Raw genomic sequence first — 16,492 nt, forward strand, 5'->3', positions numbered from 1 at the left:
GGGACCTACAGGTGATTTCTCCAAGACTGATCTCCATTTCAGATCTAAGAACATAAGAACGACCATCCTGGGTCCATCTAGCCCACTGTCCTGTCTTCTGACAGTGGTCAATGCCAGGTGCTTCAGAGGGAAAGAACAGAACAGGGTAATTATTGAGTAATCCATCCTCTGTAGTCCAGTCCCAGTTTCTGGCAGTTCAGGGACATCGAGAGCATGGGGTTGAATCTCTGACCATCTTGGCTAACAGCCATTGATAGACCTATCCTCCATAAATTTATCTAATTCTTATTTGAACCCAGTTACACTTTTGGCTTTCACAACATCCTCTGGCAACAAGTTCCACAGATTGACGGTGTGAATAAGTACATCCTTATGTTTGTTTTAAACCTGCTGCCTATTAATTTCATTGGGTGACCATTTGTTCCTGTGTTACGTGAAGGGGTAAATAACACCTCCTTATTCACTTTCTCCACCGCAGTCATAATTGTATAGCTCTTTATCATATTCCCCTCAGATGTCTTTCCTAAGCTGAACAGTCCCAGTCTATTTAATCACTCCTCATATGGAAGTTGATCCATACCTCTAAGCATTTTTGCTACCTTTGCACTTTTTCCAGTTCTAATATATATATTTTTTTGAGATGAGGCAACCAGAACAGCACATAGTATTCAAGGTGTGGGTATAATATGGATTTAGATTGTGGCATTTTGACATATATCTATCCCTTTTCTAATGGTTCCTGACATTCTTTTAGCTTTTTTGACTGCCACTGCACATTGAGCAGATGTTTGCAGAGCACTATCCACAATGACTCCAAGATCTCTTTCTTGACTGGTAACAGCTAATTAAGACCGCATCACTTTGTACCGATAGTTGGGATTATGTTTTCCAACATGAATTACTTTGCATTTATCAACATTGAATTTCATCTGCCATTTTATTGCCAGTCACCCAGTTTTGTGAAATCCTTTTGTAATTCTTTATAGTCCGCTTTGGACTTAAGTATGTTGAGTAATTGTGTATTGTCTGCAAACCTTGCCACCTCACTGTTTACCTCTGTTTCCAGATCATTTATGAATATGTTGAACAGCACTGGTCCCAGTACATATCCTTGAGGGACTCTGCAATTTACCTGTCTCCTCTGTGAAAACTATGCATTTATTCCTGCCCTCTGTTTCCTATCTCTTAACCAGTTACTGATCCATGAGAGGACCGTCTTTTATCCCATGACTATTTACTTTACTTACGGGCTTTTCGTATGGGACCTTGTCAAAGGCTTTCTGAAAGCCCAGGTACACTGTATAAACTGAATCACCCTTGTCCACATGCTTGCTGAGCCTGTCAAAGAATTCTAATAGATTGGTGAGGCACGATTTCCCTTTACACGTGCCAAGTTGTCACTTTCCCAACATACTGTGTTTATCTGTGGCTGAAAATTCTGTTCTTTGTGATTTCAGCTGGTTTGCCTGGTACTGAAGTTAGGCATGCCAGCCTGTAATTGCCAGGATCGCCTCTGGAACGTTTTAAAAAAACATGGCATTAATTAGTTATTCTCTAGTCATCTGGTACAGAAGCTGATTTAAGTGATAGTTAACATACTGCAGTTAGTAGTTTTGCAATTTCATATTTGAGTTCCTTCAGAACTCTTGGGTGAATGCCATCTGGTCCTGGTGACTTATTACTGTTTAATTTATCAATTTGTTCCAAACCCTCCTCTACTGAAAACCTCAGTCTGGGACAGTTCCCCAGATTTGCCTCCTAAAAAGAATGGTTTAGGTGTGGGAATCTCCCTCACATCCTCTGCAGTACAGACTGATCTCAGTCAAAAAGAGAGAGGGACTCAATGGGCCTAAGTTGTCCCTACTGCTCATAGTCCTTCAAACCACACATTCCTAGGGAGAAGGTGGAGGAGGCAGTGGGAATCCATCCTCTGAGGATCATGGGAGCATGCCATAACAGAATCCTCCCCAAAGTGGGAGAGCCTCCAACTCTTCTCTAATAATTGGATATGTGGACTAAAGGCCCATCAGTATTATTCAGCAATTGATTGAGTCCTGGTCATTCAAAAACAAACAAACAAAAAACTATTGGAGCTGCATAAGGGGGTTCCCCTGGACCTGTGTTAGCTTTCTCAGCATGGTTGGTTCTAGGCAGAGGGTGGAGGGCAGGAAGGGAATGTGACTGTTTATGGAGCTGTGGCAGATGTGTGCAAGATGGGGAGCACATTTTCCTGCAATACCAATTCTCTGCTCTATGAGCAGCTCCACAATTCCCCAGTGCAGAACATACATGTATTTGTCTTTGCAGAGCAAACCAACCTTTCCTCTGGATAGGTCAGGCCACTGCTTAGCCAGCATCTGCGGTCATTGAGGGCTTATGTGGCCCAGATTGACCTGTATAATTTCAATTGGCTACAGCTTTTAATGCTGACATATGGCTATATTTCTACTCCAGATTTCTGGTGCAAAATAAACTGAGAGCAAAGCTCAAGTGGTTTCTGCTTGTCACAAGAGCCTCCAAGATAAAAATTACAGTCTCTAGAATATTTTTATATTTGTTAATTAAAGCTATCCAAGGCCTATGATATAGGACATCCAATGTCGATTTTAAATTTTGTTCTATAATCTTTCTTTCCTTCTTTTCAGTAAATCCAAGGAACTTTTGCAGATATTTTCCTGCAGTTTTAGTAAATGCAATTTTTTTTCACTTTTCAAACTCAGTGTGAAATCATCTTCTATGTCAATTTCTGGATCAATACTTTTCCATTATGATCCCTGACTTTCACCCAGCTGCAGAGATGGAACAGTCATTAATCTCACACTTTAGAACAAACTCATTGTAAAAATACATATTGAAGCTATTTACTGCCCTGCTATGTAACTGCAGCACAGAAAAATATATCATGGGCATGTGGATTGTGAGATCTACAGTTCACAATCTAAATCCTATAGGCCTGAGTGTAATATCTAGAGTGGAGTGGGAGCTGTTTTCCATCTACCACCATAAATTTCTCTTCAAACTTTTTTCCGTATTTTCTCTTTTCACTGCTATTCTGCTGGGGCAGTAGACTCAAACCGTATCCTTCCAGGCTATATGTATTGGGCTCAAGTCTGCTTTTGCAGTTTTGCTCAGCTAGCGCGGAGGGGATTTGTAGATGCCTTAGGCAGACAGCTGGGGATTCCCCTAGCACAGTGGTCTCCAACCTTTTTACGCCCCAAATCACTTTTTGAATTTAAGGGCAATTCAGGATCTACCTCACCCCTTCCCCAAAGCCCCACCCTGCTCACTCCATCCCTGATTCTCTCTGTCGTTCACTCTCCTCCACCCTCACTCACTTTAACCGGCTGGGGTAGGGGCTTGGGGTTTGGGAGGAGGTGCGGGCTCTGGGCTGGGGTAAAGGGGTTCGCAGTGTGGGAGAGGGCTCTGGGCTGAGCCTGGGGCAGGGGGTTGGGATGCAGGAGGGGATGAGGGGTGCAAACTCTGGGAGGGAGTTTGGGTGCAGGAGGGGGTGTGGGCTCTGGGAGGGACTTTGGGTGCAGGAAGGGGCTTCAGGCTGGGACAGAATGTTGGGGTGCAGGAGGGGGTGTGTGGTGCTGGCTCTGAGAGGGATGTCAAGGCTGGGGGTTGGGGTGCTGGTTCTGGGAGAGGGGTCAAGGCTGGGGCAGGGGCTTGGGGTGCAGGAGGGTGTATGGGGTGCTGGCTCAGGGAGGGGGCTCAGGGCTGGGGGTTGAGGTGCAGCCTCCCACCGGGTGGCACTTACCTTGGGTGGCTCCCAGTCAGCGGCGCAGTGAATCTAAAGCAGGATCCCTGCCTACCCTGGCCCTATGCCACTTCCGGAAAGGGCCAATGCACCCCTGTGCCCCTGTAAGCTCTTCAGGGATGTCCTGAAGCTCAGCTGGATGTCCGAGACCCATTTTTATGTTTGTTATTTGTACTATTGCCGAAGAAATGGGAAAGTTTAAGTCAACAACAATCACACCTCAGTTAAAAGAGGATTAATTTTTTTTTTTATGGTCTAAGGCAGACACTACAGCATAAATAGGGGACTCAAGCTGACATCAGGGCTCATTATGCTAGGCGCTGTACAAACGCAATGAGAGAGGATCCCTTCCCTGAAGAGCTTACAGTATAAATAGACACAACAAAGGTGGGAGCTGAAACAAAGGAACAAAGAGGGAAATGAAAGCTTGATATCTAATAGTAAAGCAAAGCCAGGAATAGAAACCAAGTTACTGGAACCCTGGTCCAGTCCAGCACCTCAACCGCTAGGCCACACTACCTCCCCTATGCATTTTGTGCATCCTATTGCAATTGCTACCCATACTGTGTCACTCTCTGTAGTGAGAGACCACTGACTCAGTGAGACTAGAGACTGGATAACTGAGTTTCCTAGAGAATGTTCCTTTGGCACAAGGTTGTCATATTTACAGGACAGCATGGGGAAAGCTGCCTCACTTCTGGAGGAGGGGAGGGAGAATCGTCTAATAATTAAAGCACAGACCTGGTAGTCTAAAGATTGGACTTCTGTTCCTGGCTCAGCAAGAGACTCTCAGTGGGACCTTGTACTGTATATAGCAGCTGTTGTCCAGTGTGTTGGGTCTAAGTTTCAGTAACTCTATGGCCCTGATTCAGCAAGATACTTAAACATGTGTCTAAATTTAAGCAGATGAGTAATCTCTTTTGGCTTCAGTGGGACTATTCACCTATGTCAAGTAAGGAAAAGCTTAAGTTCTTCGCTGAATCGGGGTTTATACTGGAAGGAAATTGTCGTCATGACATGCTGAATAAACTACTTATACTCTTGCTTTTTAAACCCGCAAACTCTGACTTTTCTCCTTATCATACCACTACAGCCTATTGTGACACAGGAGAAAAATATGTCCTTAGATGTAAGCCTGCAGCTCCAGCTGGAATAATTTGAGTGGATGCATCATCATGCAGCTTCCACTGGAGTCAGTGAGTGCTTTGTGGACAGGTCCTTACAAATCCTCTCCTATGCAAAACATTCTGTTATCCTTGTAATATTGACCATCACTTCAAACACTTCCCCTAGATGAAATCATTCTGCAAAGCCCTCTCCCTCCCTCCTGCTCTCCCTCTCCCCCATTGGTTGACATAAGCTCATCATTAATTAGCTTCCCGTTCATCAGGAAGTGGATGATCCAGAAAACCCATTTTCTGGATTTTTGTTTCATTTAATTTCCTTGACCATTTTTAGTAGTAAGTGGATTTGCCCCATGCTCATTGTGAAAGATTCATTGCATAATGGGCGGCCCCTTTTTCAAGAGTGTCATGACTGAATCAATTGTCTTGTCTGTGTTTTCAAGTGTTAGTTTGTTTCTTTTTGGACTCAGACTGGGGTTTTCCCATTGGAAGTTGTTCACTCTTCATTGCTCTACTCCTGAGGAACATTTTCTCCCTGCCGTAATTACTGTAGTCCAGTTGTGTGAAGAATGTCTGCCTCCTCACATCCTTTTATCATACATACAAATGTACATAACGGATATTGTTTTACCTGAGTATTAGAGTAGGATAGGTGCCAAAACTGGCACTTCCCATGTAAACATCGTCCCTCGGCCCGCGCTGCTTCCCGCAGCCCCCATTTTACTGCAGCGGCGAACCGCGGTCAGTGGGAGCCGCGATCGGCCGAACCTGCGGATGCGGCAGATAAACAAACCGGCCCGGCCTGCCAGGGGCTTTCCCTGAACAAGCGGCATCCCAAGTTTGGGAAACACTGGTGTATACAATGATGAACTTCCCCTAAAAAAATTCTCTCACTTGAAGAAAATACTTTACTTTTTAAAAAAATCTGTCACTGTATAATTAAATGACAGAGAAAGTAAATAACATCATTTCTAGACATGGACACAGTGCATGCACTAGCAGATCAGGTTTAAAAAATAGCTGATGAAAGGATTTGTATAGCTCCTTGCTGCAGTTATGTTTTAAGTACAGTACAGCTATGTACCTGCTCTAAATTGGCTGCCATTGTAATTAAAAGTATAAATGTTTCAAGCTGAATACATCCTATTAGTAAGATTTTAGGAAACAAAAATTTAATTTATTCACATTCGATATGGTCTGTAAATGCCACCATTATATTCCTTCCACTGGCCTTTGATTAGCTATGGATTAATAAAACTTTTATACCTTCTTTGTCAGCCTCATTTTGAACTCTGTTTTTGCATACTGTTACTATTAAATAAATGAATTAGTGTCCAGAAATGTGTCATGCATATTACCTAGCAGCAGGAAGCATAATACAGTGGTCAGCTCCCTGGGAGCATTATAAATCCTAACACGCTCAATAACCTGCTCATGTGGACCTATTAAAAGCTTGATGATTTAGTGAAGCAGTGTTTGTGCTTAACAATGGAATTTTAGTTAATTCATAACAATGTAAATCATCTCCAATTACAGTATTTGAATATTCACAGGAGCTATAGAGGGATATGTACTGTTGCCAGGCAAAAAATAAAGAGGCATTACAAAGGCTGACTGGAGTTTAGCACCCAGAAAGATTTTGGTAACCCCACATTAAATGAACGCCAGTGTTTATTGGTACAACTGCTTCTCTCTGTTTCAAAAAAGAAGTAGGGAGCCAAAGTGTAGAATAGGCAAAACGTTTGCTGGGATGAGGGCCTTCTGTGATCCCAAAGGACTCGAATGGGAATGATGATAGCACTGCTACAGAGCCAGCTGAGGAAGATTACACTGCTGTGGGTATTCAGATAGGGGCACATTTCAAAAGTGACTTAAGGTGGGATTTTCAAAGGTATTTAGACACCTAGTGGGATTTTCAAAAACACCTATGGGTGTGAATGCCTAAGTGGTTTTGAAAATGCCACTAGATGCTTATCTGCATCTTTAGGAGCTTAAATATCTTTGAAAAATCTGTCCTCTAAGCACTTAGAGCCTATGCCTCATTGAAAGTCAATGAGACTTAGCGGCTTGCCAGTGCATAAGTCAGATTTTTAAAACTGGGACTTAGGTTCCTAAGTCACTTAGGCACTTTTGAAAATTTACCAACAGGGTGTTAAGGAGCTTTAAGCCTCAGTCCTTCAAACACTTACGCCTGGGCATCTCTTTTGTGTATTAAAGAGAAGGGGAAGATAAACGTGTGCTTAAAGTTGAGCTTGTGCTGAGGGTTTGTAGGTTCTGAACCTTACCTATTGAAGTTTCTTCAATAAACTTATTGAACTTCTTTCAACTGAAAATTATGCTGGGTCCCTGTGGATAGAATGTAATGGGGTTTGGTATAGTTACAGTCAACATATCTGAAAGTATTATATAACATGGCAAGTTAGAGACCAGTAGAAGAGTGACTGTGTAGGAGAACACAACAGCTTTTATGTGCTTGGCAAGAGCTCATATGTAACTCTGGACTTTAGCACCTATTTTCTTGCGAAAGGGAAGATTGGCCAGGCCTGATCTCTTCGTTTGAAGAAGCACCACCTGAGCTATAGGTTCATATTACATTGTCAGCAGTAGAACTGGTCAAAACAATTTGAATGGAACAGTTTTCCTTCAGAAAATGCTGTTTTATCTAAGCTGAAGCATTTTGGTGGGAATGTGTTGATTTCTATGAAATCTGATGGCAAAATTTCAAAAACAATTTAAATTAAAACGGTACTTTTCATTTAGACTTTGTTCCATTTCAGTCTGACTTTGATTTGTTTGGACTTATCTTTAAAAATCTTTTAATTCATTATATTCAATATATTATATTTGATGTAATTAATATCTTATGATGTTGTGACGTTATTAAAATTGAACATGTGAATACCATAACTAGTTCACGGAGATGTCAGAATCACAGCCCATTTCTGTCGAGGGTTCCTTTTGAAAGCATTATCTAGCAGCCTCTGGTCTGTTACATTTCTCCTTTTGAACACTATATTTCTAAGTACAGGATGGCAGGCTGCTGTGCACCAAATCAATAACAAAACTGAGCCACAAATGGCTTAGATCATCTTCAAGACTATTGCAGGTTTTAAAGGGTTTAGAGAATTTCCACCTGTTAAACTCTGGGGAATGTCAGGAAAAAGCTCCCATTGATAGCTCCTTCTGCCAGTCACTGGGAGCAGGAGGCTTTATCAGCAATAACCAAAACATTAGTGTCCACCAAGTCTGGGTCCCTAATTTGAAGCACTCCATTTGAATTGGATTGATGAGTCCCACCACTCCATTTGAAGTTAATGGGAGCTTCAAATGCTCAGCACTGGAAATCAAACCCAAGATCTGTCCCAGAGGGCATGCAGAATTAGTGAACACTTTACAAAACTTTGGCCTAGGAGACTTGAAAATAACTCCTCCCTCCTTCCCTCTTCTTATTTATCCTCCTGATCTGGGGCAAAGGGATAGCTCTGTGGTTTGAGCATTGGCCTGCTAAACCCAGGGTTGTGAGTTTAATCCTTGAGGGGGCCATTTAGGGATCTGGGGCAAAAATTGGGGATGAGTCCAGCTTTGAGCAGGGGGTTGGACTAGATGACCTCCTGAGATCCCTTCCAACCCTGATATTCTATGATCTTCTATCACCCCTTATTCTAGCTCCAGTGTGAAAAACTGGGCCAAAAGAAGAATTGCAAGGATGTAATAATATCTCACACCTGCCTTCTAGCCAATGATTGGAGCAGGGGAAAGAAAGGATAAACGTGGGTTATATATTGTACGTAAGGTATGCTAGATAGGTTACTTGACAGGATGTCTGTGCCCTGAACCCAGCAATCTACAGAGGGGGTTAGTGAGTTTCCCTTAAGAGGAAAAAGAACATCAACCTGCCCCAAAGGAAATATATGACCTGCCAGGCTTGGGAGGAAGGGCTAATAGGTGGGCCCAATTAGGGAAGCAAGCCTTTAAAAGGAAGTGTCTGGGGTGGGAGTAGCCCTTGTTTCTACAGAGGAACAAATGTTTTTGCTGAGAGAACTATTGAGCAGAAGTGCATGGAGAGTGACTGTTTTGGATTTGCAGGGCTGAGGCTAGAGAATGTCCGATGGAGAATCAAGGGGGGGGGTATAAGTTAAGTTTTCCAGGAGCTGCTAAATAATTCTATTTAATACCTGCAACTGTGTTGTGCTTGGACTCAGGTGACCCTGCTGGGGCTGCGGGAGCTCATAATCAAAGATGACATGGGTAAGTGAGAGAGCTCTTTTTCTTCCTTTGTGGTCTTTAACACTGTGGTTCTCCTATAGTTTTTTCTCTTCCCCTCCCTCCCTTATCACAAGTTGTAGTACTAGTTAAGTATTCCCCCAGAAAGGGAGTGGGGGAGGAAATCCGCAATAATCCATATTTAGGGAATGAGAATGTTTGCCATGACTTTAAGAATAGCTGAATGACTAGTCTGTAACAATTTATTTGTGAAATCTGGTTTCACTTTCTGCTCACAGAACAATCATAAGCAGATTGCAAATTTCTCAAATCTTGTAACTGTCTTTGCCTCAACTCTTTTTATAACTATGGAATCATTTCACACAGTGAGGTGAATCTTCCCTAGTTAGAGATTTGCTATGTTAACTGAGCTGATTGGATGTGGTGAGACAGATAAATCACAAAGGCCCAGATCCACATGCATTTGGATCTCTGTGGAAGTTAGGAGCCTTAATATCTTTGTGGGTCTGAGCCATCATTTTGTTTCTATTTCCAGGTTGAAGGAGTTCTGTCTCAAATAAATGTGAGTTCGTAATTCATTTTGTGAGAACTCCGTGTCATGTGCATGTGTAACTCATGCATGCTATTAAATCTCAATTGATCAGACACTGAAGAAAGGAAATACAAAGGGGCTTATTCTGGCCAAAGCATATTCAATGAAATATTAATGGAAAATGTTCTCAATACCTTTCCATTGTAAACGCTGAGTTATGCTTGATCACATAAGTAGTAGTGTTAAAAGTGAGAAAATAAATTGATAGACCATTACAAAGCATGGATTTAAGATATATATGGTGTTATTTTGTTACATTAGCAAGGATTTTATGTATGTACTGTACTAGTGCTCAACCTGCTGCCTTCTTGTCCATTTTATATTATCCGTACAAGTTTTGTAATAAAAGTGGGGGAGGAAAAGGCAAGATAACTCAAAAGGTAAAACCCCACCAAATCTCAACCCTCCCCCCCCCCCCCCCCAACGGGCTTCTCAGATGTGAAATTAGGCTGAACCTAAGCAGTTAAATAATGTTTCCCATTCTGCAAGCTTCCAGTGGCATTTCTGTTTCATGTGTGTCTCATATTTCAGAATGAAACTTTTTTTAACTGAGCAGGCTGGACCACAATGTCCATATCCCGAGGGACTGTTTGAATGATTTAGAGACCCTACACGTGTAAGTACTTGAACTCTTTCAGCAGATCTATACCTGCCTATTTGAAGAGTATGGTAGGCAATATGGGCAGCCTTCATGTCTTCTAAAGGCGATGAAAATCTGGTGACTTTCCTATGCTCTGTACATGAAGGGACTTCAATAATATTTTTATTACCCTTTTGTTTTTCATATTTACATATGAAGCCTTTGCTGCACAGCACTTTCCATATGCTGTTAGCTTTCATCCTATGAAACTAACATATGTAATGCATCACTTTTACAAATATACACAATTTGAATATATACACACGTACAGAGTTAAATTATGCTTTGCATTTGCTTATAGTAAACACAGTATCTGCACTGCTAAAATGATTGTATTAATCTGGTCTATCAAAGGTGACATTGTTTTCTCACTTGTGACTTGCTCTCACTGAAGACTGGAAACAATGTATTGTATTCAGATTTGTTCACTTATTCTCTTAATCTCCAAGCTTGATTTTCAAGATCTCTTTATCAGCATAAATTCCCAGTCCAAAATATCTATTTTTTTTAAAGATGGGCAATTTGTTCCCACTAGCATAAGCAACAGATGTAGAAAAAACATATTTCATACTCAGTAGCATAATGCTAGCAAAATACCCCAAATATTGCTCTAGAGTATGCATGCTTGTATCTCTGCTCAGACATAGCACAAAGCAGAGGCAAATATAACCACAGTTTAATGCATATTTACAAGGTATCCCACACTCTCCTGTGCAGTGTAATGAGTGCCCAATGGGTAGTTTGTATCACTGTTAAAAGAGCACTGGTGGCAACACCAAATGAAACTAACATGCTAAAATATTGTAATCTACTCCACAGGGCACTGTTCTGCCAGAGATCAGCACTTTAGAGATTTATTTTTTTCCTCCCAGAAAATGTTATTTATTCACATAAACGTCTGTAAAGAGACTGAGATGGACTTAAAATACCATGTTAGATGAGGCGGGATTGTGTCTCATGCAAAGAGACCTGGTGCAGAGGTAATATGGAGCATTGGGGAACTTCTTCGGGCTTTGTACTGTAGCTGTGATCCTGATCATATGCATAAATAGGCCTTTTTCAGAGTGGCTGACTTAATTCAGTCATCTTGATTGATAATTAGAACGGACAAAGAACAGATCAACACAAATCATAAGCACAAAAACATCTGGGACCCAGTTTAATGAGAATACCCCAAATCCTCTTTAGTAGTAATTGCATGGCATGCACAAAATAGGATTCACGGTTGTTTTTGCAAATGACACAAATTAACACATCATAAGATATGAATAATATGCTTATTTAAAAAATGTTAAAGAATTTGTGCAAATGTTGCATTTGTTCAGTGGAATAATGCACTTCCTACCTAGCTTAGATTAAAAATGTTGCTGATCTATTTTTATGGTAGGATGTAGGCAGAAGGAATGTCAGCAGTGGCTAGAATTGAGACCACTATTAGCAGGTGCTCAGGTGTACAGTTGAATAGTCAAAACCTTAAGAACATCCCTCTGCCTTTCTTGACCAGGGCTCGACTCATCTGATATTGACAATAGTTGATAAAAACCCTTAGAAATTTGTTCTTATAACTTTTAAAAATCTCCGCCTTTATCCTAGACTGGTTTCAAAAAATCCCATTACAATTTCTGAACAAAAGGTATTTACTGGAAGTGTTTTGAATTTATTTATTTTTTTTTTCAGGAAAGCCTCAAAACAAAATGAATTGAAATTGTCATTTCAGTTTGTTTTTTGAAAACAAAAAAATAAAATAAAAAATTTTTGTTTAGCCATTTGTCCAATAGAATGAGTGATGTCTAAGGATTTTTCTTTTTCAGTTTTTCATGCCCCTTCCCCATCCTGTAACTGTTCAGAACTCCTCCACCTCGGAAATATGAAACTTTGTAACTCTGCCAAGCTTTAATTAAAAAAAAAAGGGGAGGAAATTTTGAAATGGTACTGTGGCGAAGTTACGCTGCTATATTTTTATTTTTGCCACAGTAAATTTTTCAGAGATGAAGAAGTTTTTGAAAGTTTACAGAACAGTGAGTGGTGATGGGGAATGGTGGGGAGGGAAGCAAAAAGTGTGTGGGGGGGATAACTCTCAATATCATTCTTTTTATTGCAGTCAGTGGCACAAATAAAAAAAAAAAGGGGGGGGGGGATTCTGATTTATTTTTTTAAACTGGCCTGAAATGAGAGTCTTAGTGCAAAACAACAGTTTTAATTTCTAAATTTCCCATTGAAAAAATAAAAAATGACACTTTTCCACAAATTTTGGCAAAACCCCAATTTACCAGTGAGAAAAATTTTTAGGTGATAAACTTCTAACTCTGCTTAATCCATACTAATTTCATTTAGGGGATACAAAAATTATGACTTCACCAAAGTCACACTTTGGTGAAGTCTTGGTAGAGTCAAGAATGGATCCAGGATATCCTAGCTCCTGGTCTTGTGCTGTAACTAGACTATGCTATGTCAACTGTAGCTTTCCCTGCCATCTTACGTTTCTGTCAGCATTGACTTCAATGTGTACTGAGTATGCAAAACAGAAGGAATGGGCCTGCTGCCTGAAATATTACAATCTGTGCTGTGTAATGTTGGGGGCAGACCTGCATTTCCTGTGAATCCAAAACTCACAGTGAAGTAAGATATATATTGTTGTCCGGTTATCCCAAAAGAAGAAAAGGAGACAGTTGATATGGTCAGGCCACAAATTTATTATTAGATGTTTGGGCCTACCCAGCAGATAAAAGTGTACAGTGCAGGTAACACTATGTTCATTCAATAACTACCGGGGGGCGTGGGGGGAGGCTTCCACCAGCCCCTCCCCCTCTTTTCTATCCAGGTTCCCCATCCAATCCATTGCTGGGACCTTAGCATCCACTCCTGCTCATACAAGGGTTAAGGTGGGTTATAAGAAAGGGGTTTTTTTCCTCCCTGCTGTACCAGTAGGAGCCCTGACCTGCACCCCTCCCCTTGCTCTGTTCCTTTAACCAACACCTCCTTTTTAAGTTCTTTACCAGGCCATTTATTCTGCTCAGTGGATCCCTTCCCTATGGAGTACCTGAACTGGACATCTGCTCCATATTTACCTCATGAGTTGCGACATATAGTCTAATTCCCTACACGCCTCACGTTAACAAAGCCTTCTCTGAATCTGCTATGGGGAAGGTGAACCCCCCCACCCCTCTAATGGGCCAATCTGGTGGTGAGGGAAAAATTCCTTCCCAGCCCCCCTAAAAAGGAGCAGCTAGCATGATGCCCGCAGCACGTCCTGACCAAACCTGGTATTTTACCACTTAAAGGGGATGGAGGGTGGGTGTTGCCTCACCAGCTCCATGGAAAAGGGCTTCTCCTACCCAGGTTTGACCCTTTTCAACCCTTCCAGTCCCGGTCGAGGAGTCAGCATCGCCACGCTGACCCATTCCCCTTTTGCAGCAGCTTCTGACCCCCTCTTTTGCCTCTCTCTCAGCCCCCACTTGTAAAGCACTGTTCCCTTTCCCTCTGCTAGCCAGACAACAGCATCCCTGCTTTAAGGTGCAGTGCCATCGGTTTTATCATACGATATAACTTATGGGATTTTGAGGTGCACAAGAAAAACAGGCTTTTATGAGGAACTTGCTCAGAAGGTATCATAAGAATGAGGTGAAGAATTATAGTTTAGTCTTTAAGTTGTGGATTTCCGATGACCAGATCTTATTTAAGTTGCCAACTTGCCATTTTGTGTCATTATTTCCTTCTGGACAGTTTGGACAGCCCCAAGGTATGTGATCTGATTCACTTCTTGTATTCCTTTGCCTTCTAATGTAATGCTTGAGTTGGGAGTTGCTGGGGTTCTCATTAGATTAGTTTTTCATAACTTATTAAACACATCTAAGAATTATTTTTAAAAAGCATGAAAATAGGTACATTTCTGCTCTGAAAGGTAGAAAAGGCAAAAGTGCTGCTTTTCTGTCCTTTGTTGTGATATGAAATTATCACATAGGGACTAAAACATTTAGAGGCAAAGACTTCATTTTGTCAGTATTAAGTACTCAGAAAGATCCACAAAAACATAACTCAATGTCTTGCAGACTTAAAGCTGTTGGATACTGCAACAAAATCATATACGTGTTGGTTTTATTATTAACTCTAGCTTTGAATTAGAATTCCCTATATTACTGCTTGGAGCTAAACTCTGTTTACAAAACAGTATTTACACTTGACTAATTTTGCAGATCAAACTAATTAAATCAATTAAACTGGTGATTAACCAAATGAAGGCTGATTGCAAAAATTAGTGGGTTTATTTTGAAGGACTGGAAGTAAGCTAATTACTGCAGTGATTACTTGAACCTGGAGTACTCTAAATGTGGTATAAATTGAAACCTCATAGTGAATTAGACTGGGAATTCATTACAGTTTAAAACACTATTAATACTATTCAGGCTGCTACTCCTATGGGAAAATTTCACTCTGTATTTTGTATACTGATAAACAATCTTAGGCTGTGTCCTTTTGAATAAGATAACACTGTGCAGTTTCACATAATACACAATTGTGATTCATGTTACAAGCGAAAAAATGTATCTTACCACTGAAGTATTGCCACCAAAACCGTTGATCAGTTTCTAAATATTGCATGATGGGAAAGGTAGTCCAATCTAGTACAAGTCAAATCATAATAAAACCTAGCTCTTCTAACTTCATCTGGCTACTATAATTGTCTCTGGGTTCATCCTTTCATTGTGCTTAATGTCACCGATTATCAGCTTTGACAAAACCAAGAAATTAAGGGTCTGATTCTCTATCACCCTGCACCTTTGTATAATCATTGATCCTAGTGCAAAGAGACTGTAAGCTACCACCATGCTAAATTAGTAGCATCTTATACTCACTTTGCATCAGGTGCAACAGAGAATCAGGCCCTAGAAATGGAAATAGATCTACTGGGTCATCTACTCCATTCCCTTGCCAATGCAAGATTGCTCCCTGTAGTATACTTTCCGGCATATTTTGTTCCTTTGAGTAGCCAGTTAATAATGGAATATTTATGTATATGACTAATGAACTACAAATAATGTAGTTCTTCAGAGCACATCATCTGACAGAGCATGAATGAATTTGAGGAGGTACAAAACATTTTGCACTTATTAAAATATCAGATCTTTGGGATTTTACATTGGCTCCATATGGATCATCTGGTATTTATGCTTCTTATGTACTCTAGGTTTTGTTGTTAGCTGCTGTTCTAAATATCTTTATTTTAAAGTTCTGTTGATCAGGAGGTAGCATTTCATTTAATTCTAGGTTTGAAAGAAGAGCTTTCAACGAACAGTACCTTTGCCAGCTTTCATAGTCTTACACAGTAGATATGCTGCAGTGTGTCTCCTCTTGCAGTATCTCAGCAAACTAAGGGCAAATTCTGCTCTCATTCACACCCAGGGTAAATAGTTACTCCTGATATACACCATGTAATGGAGAGCAGATTCTGGCCCTTTTGTGCACTGTATCTGTGGTCCATCTTGTGAAAGATCCTATGGATTACACACCCTCTAAGATTCATGAAACCCACTTCCATTAGCTTTAAATTGAATTGTATCCAAGGAGAGAACTGGGCTCTATGGGTTTTGCTGCTGGAAAAACATATTTTCCCATTAACAAAAGGTCTGATGACCAGCTGCTATTGGGTTTTTCAGTTAGATTATAGACCAAACATCTAAGTTAATAACCTTTATCTATATTACAGCATCAAAGAGGGAAGGATAGGAAATCAAAGTGGTAAAAACTGATAGTTTAAAAAGATTTTTCTGCAGTTTGATAGATTACCAGCACTTTTTTTGTATATGAATTAAGCCCCAAAAGATATAAAAACTTGGAAGAGCATATGTAGTTGAGGAGTCATTGACAATAGTACATAACAAATGGGTGTTTATGGACTCTGTAGTTAAGATTTTAGTCTCCAGAGCCACTTATATCAAACAGATACCCTCAGTACACAGCTCTAGCTCATCTAAGCGGCACCCAGTTTAACAGTAAACAATTATTTGGGGCTTTTCTCTTCCTTACTGGAATGAGTTGCTGTTTTGTATACTAATGTGGATCAGTTACCATCACATTAATCCCATAATTAGATAGATTGCTCACAGTATTCCTTCCTGAATATTTTATTGGTTTTAGAGAAGCAGCTAGACATT

At 40.6% G+C, this 16,492-nt stretch overlaps 1 long non-coding RNA gene across 1 annotated transcript in view; it reads left to right on the top strand.

The window, feature by feature from the left end:
• The window catches only part of LOC122462176, an 81,404-nt gene that overhangs the window by 12,966 nt on the left and 51,946 nt on the right, over positions 1-16,492 (top strand). Inside the window, exon 2 of the long non-coding RNA XR_006284580.1 lies at positions 9,087-9,132. This is a non-coding gene — a long non-coding RNA (uncharacterized LOC122462176). The remainder of the gene's footprint in view (positions 1-9,086; positions 9,133-16,492) is intronic.

The sequence above is a fragment of the Chelonia mydas genome, chromosome 10, assembly GCF_015237465.2.
Source record: "Chelonia mydas isolate rCheMyd1 chromosome 10, rCheMyd1.pri.v2, whole genome shotgun sequence".
Taxonomy (NCBI): Eukaryota; Metazoa; Chordata; order Testudines; family Cheloniidae; genus Chelonia; species Chelonia mydas.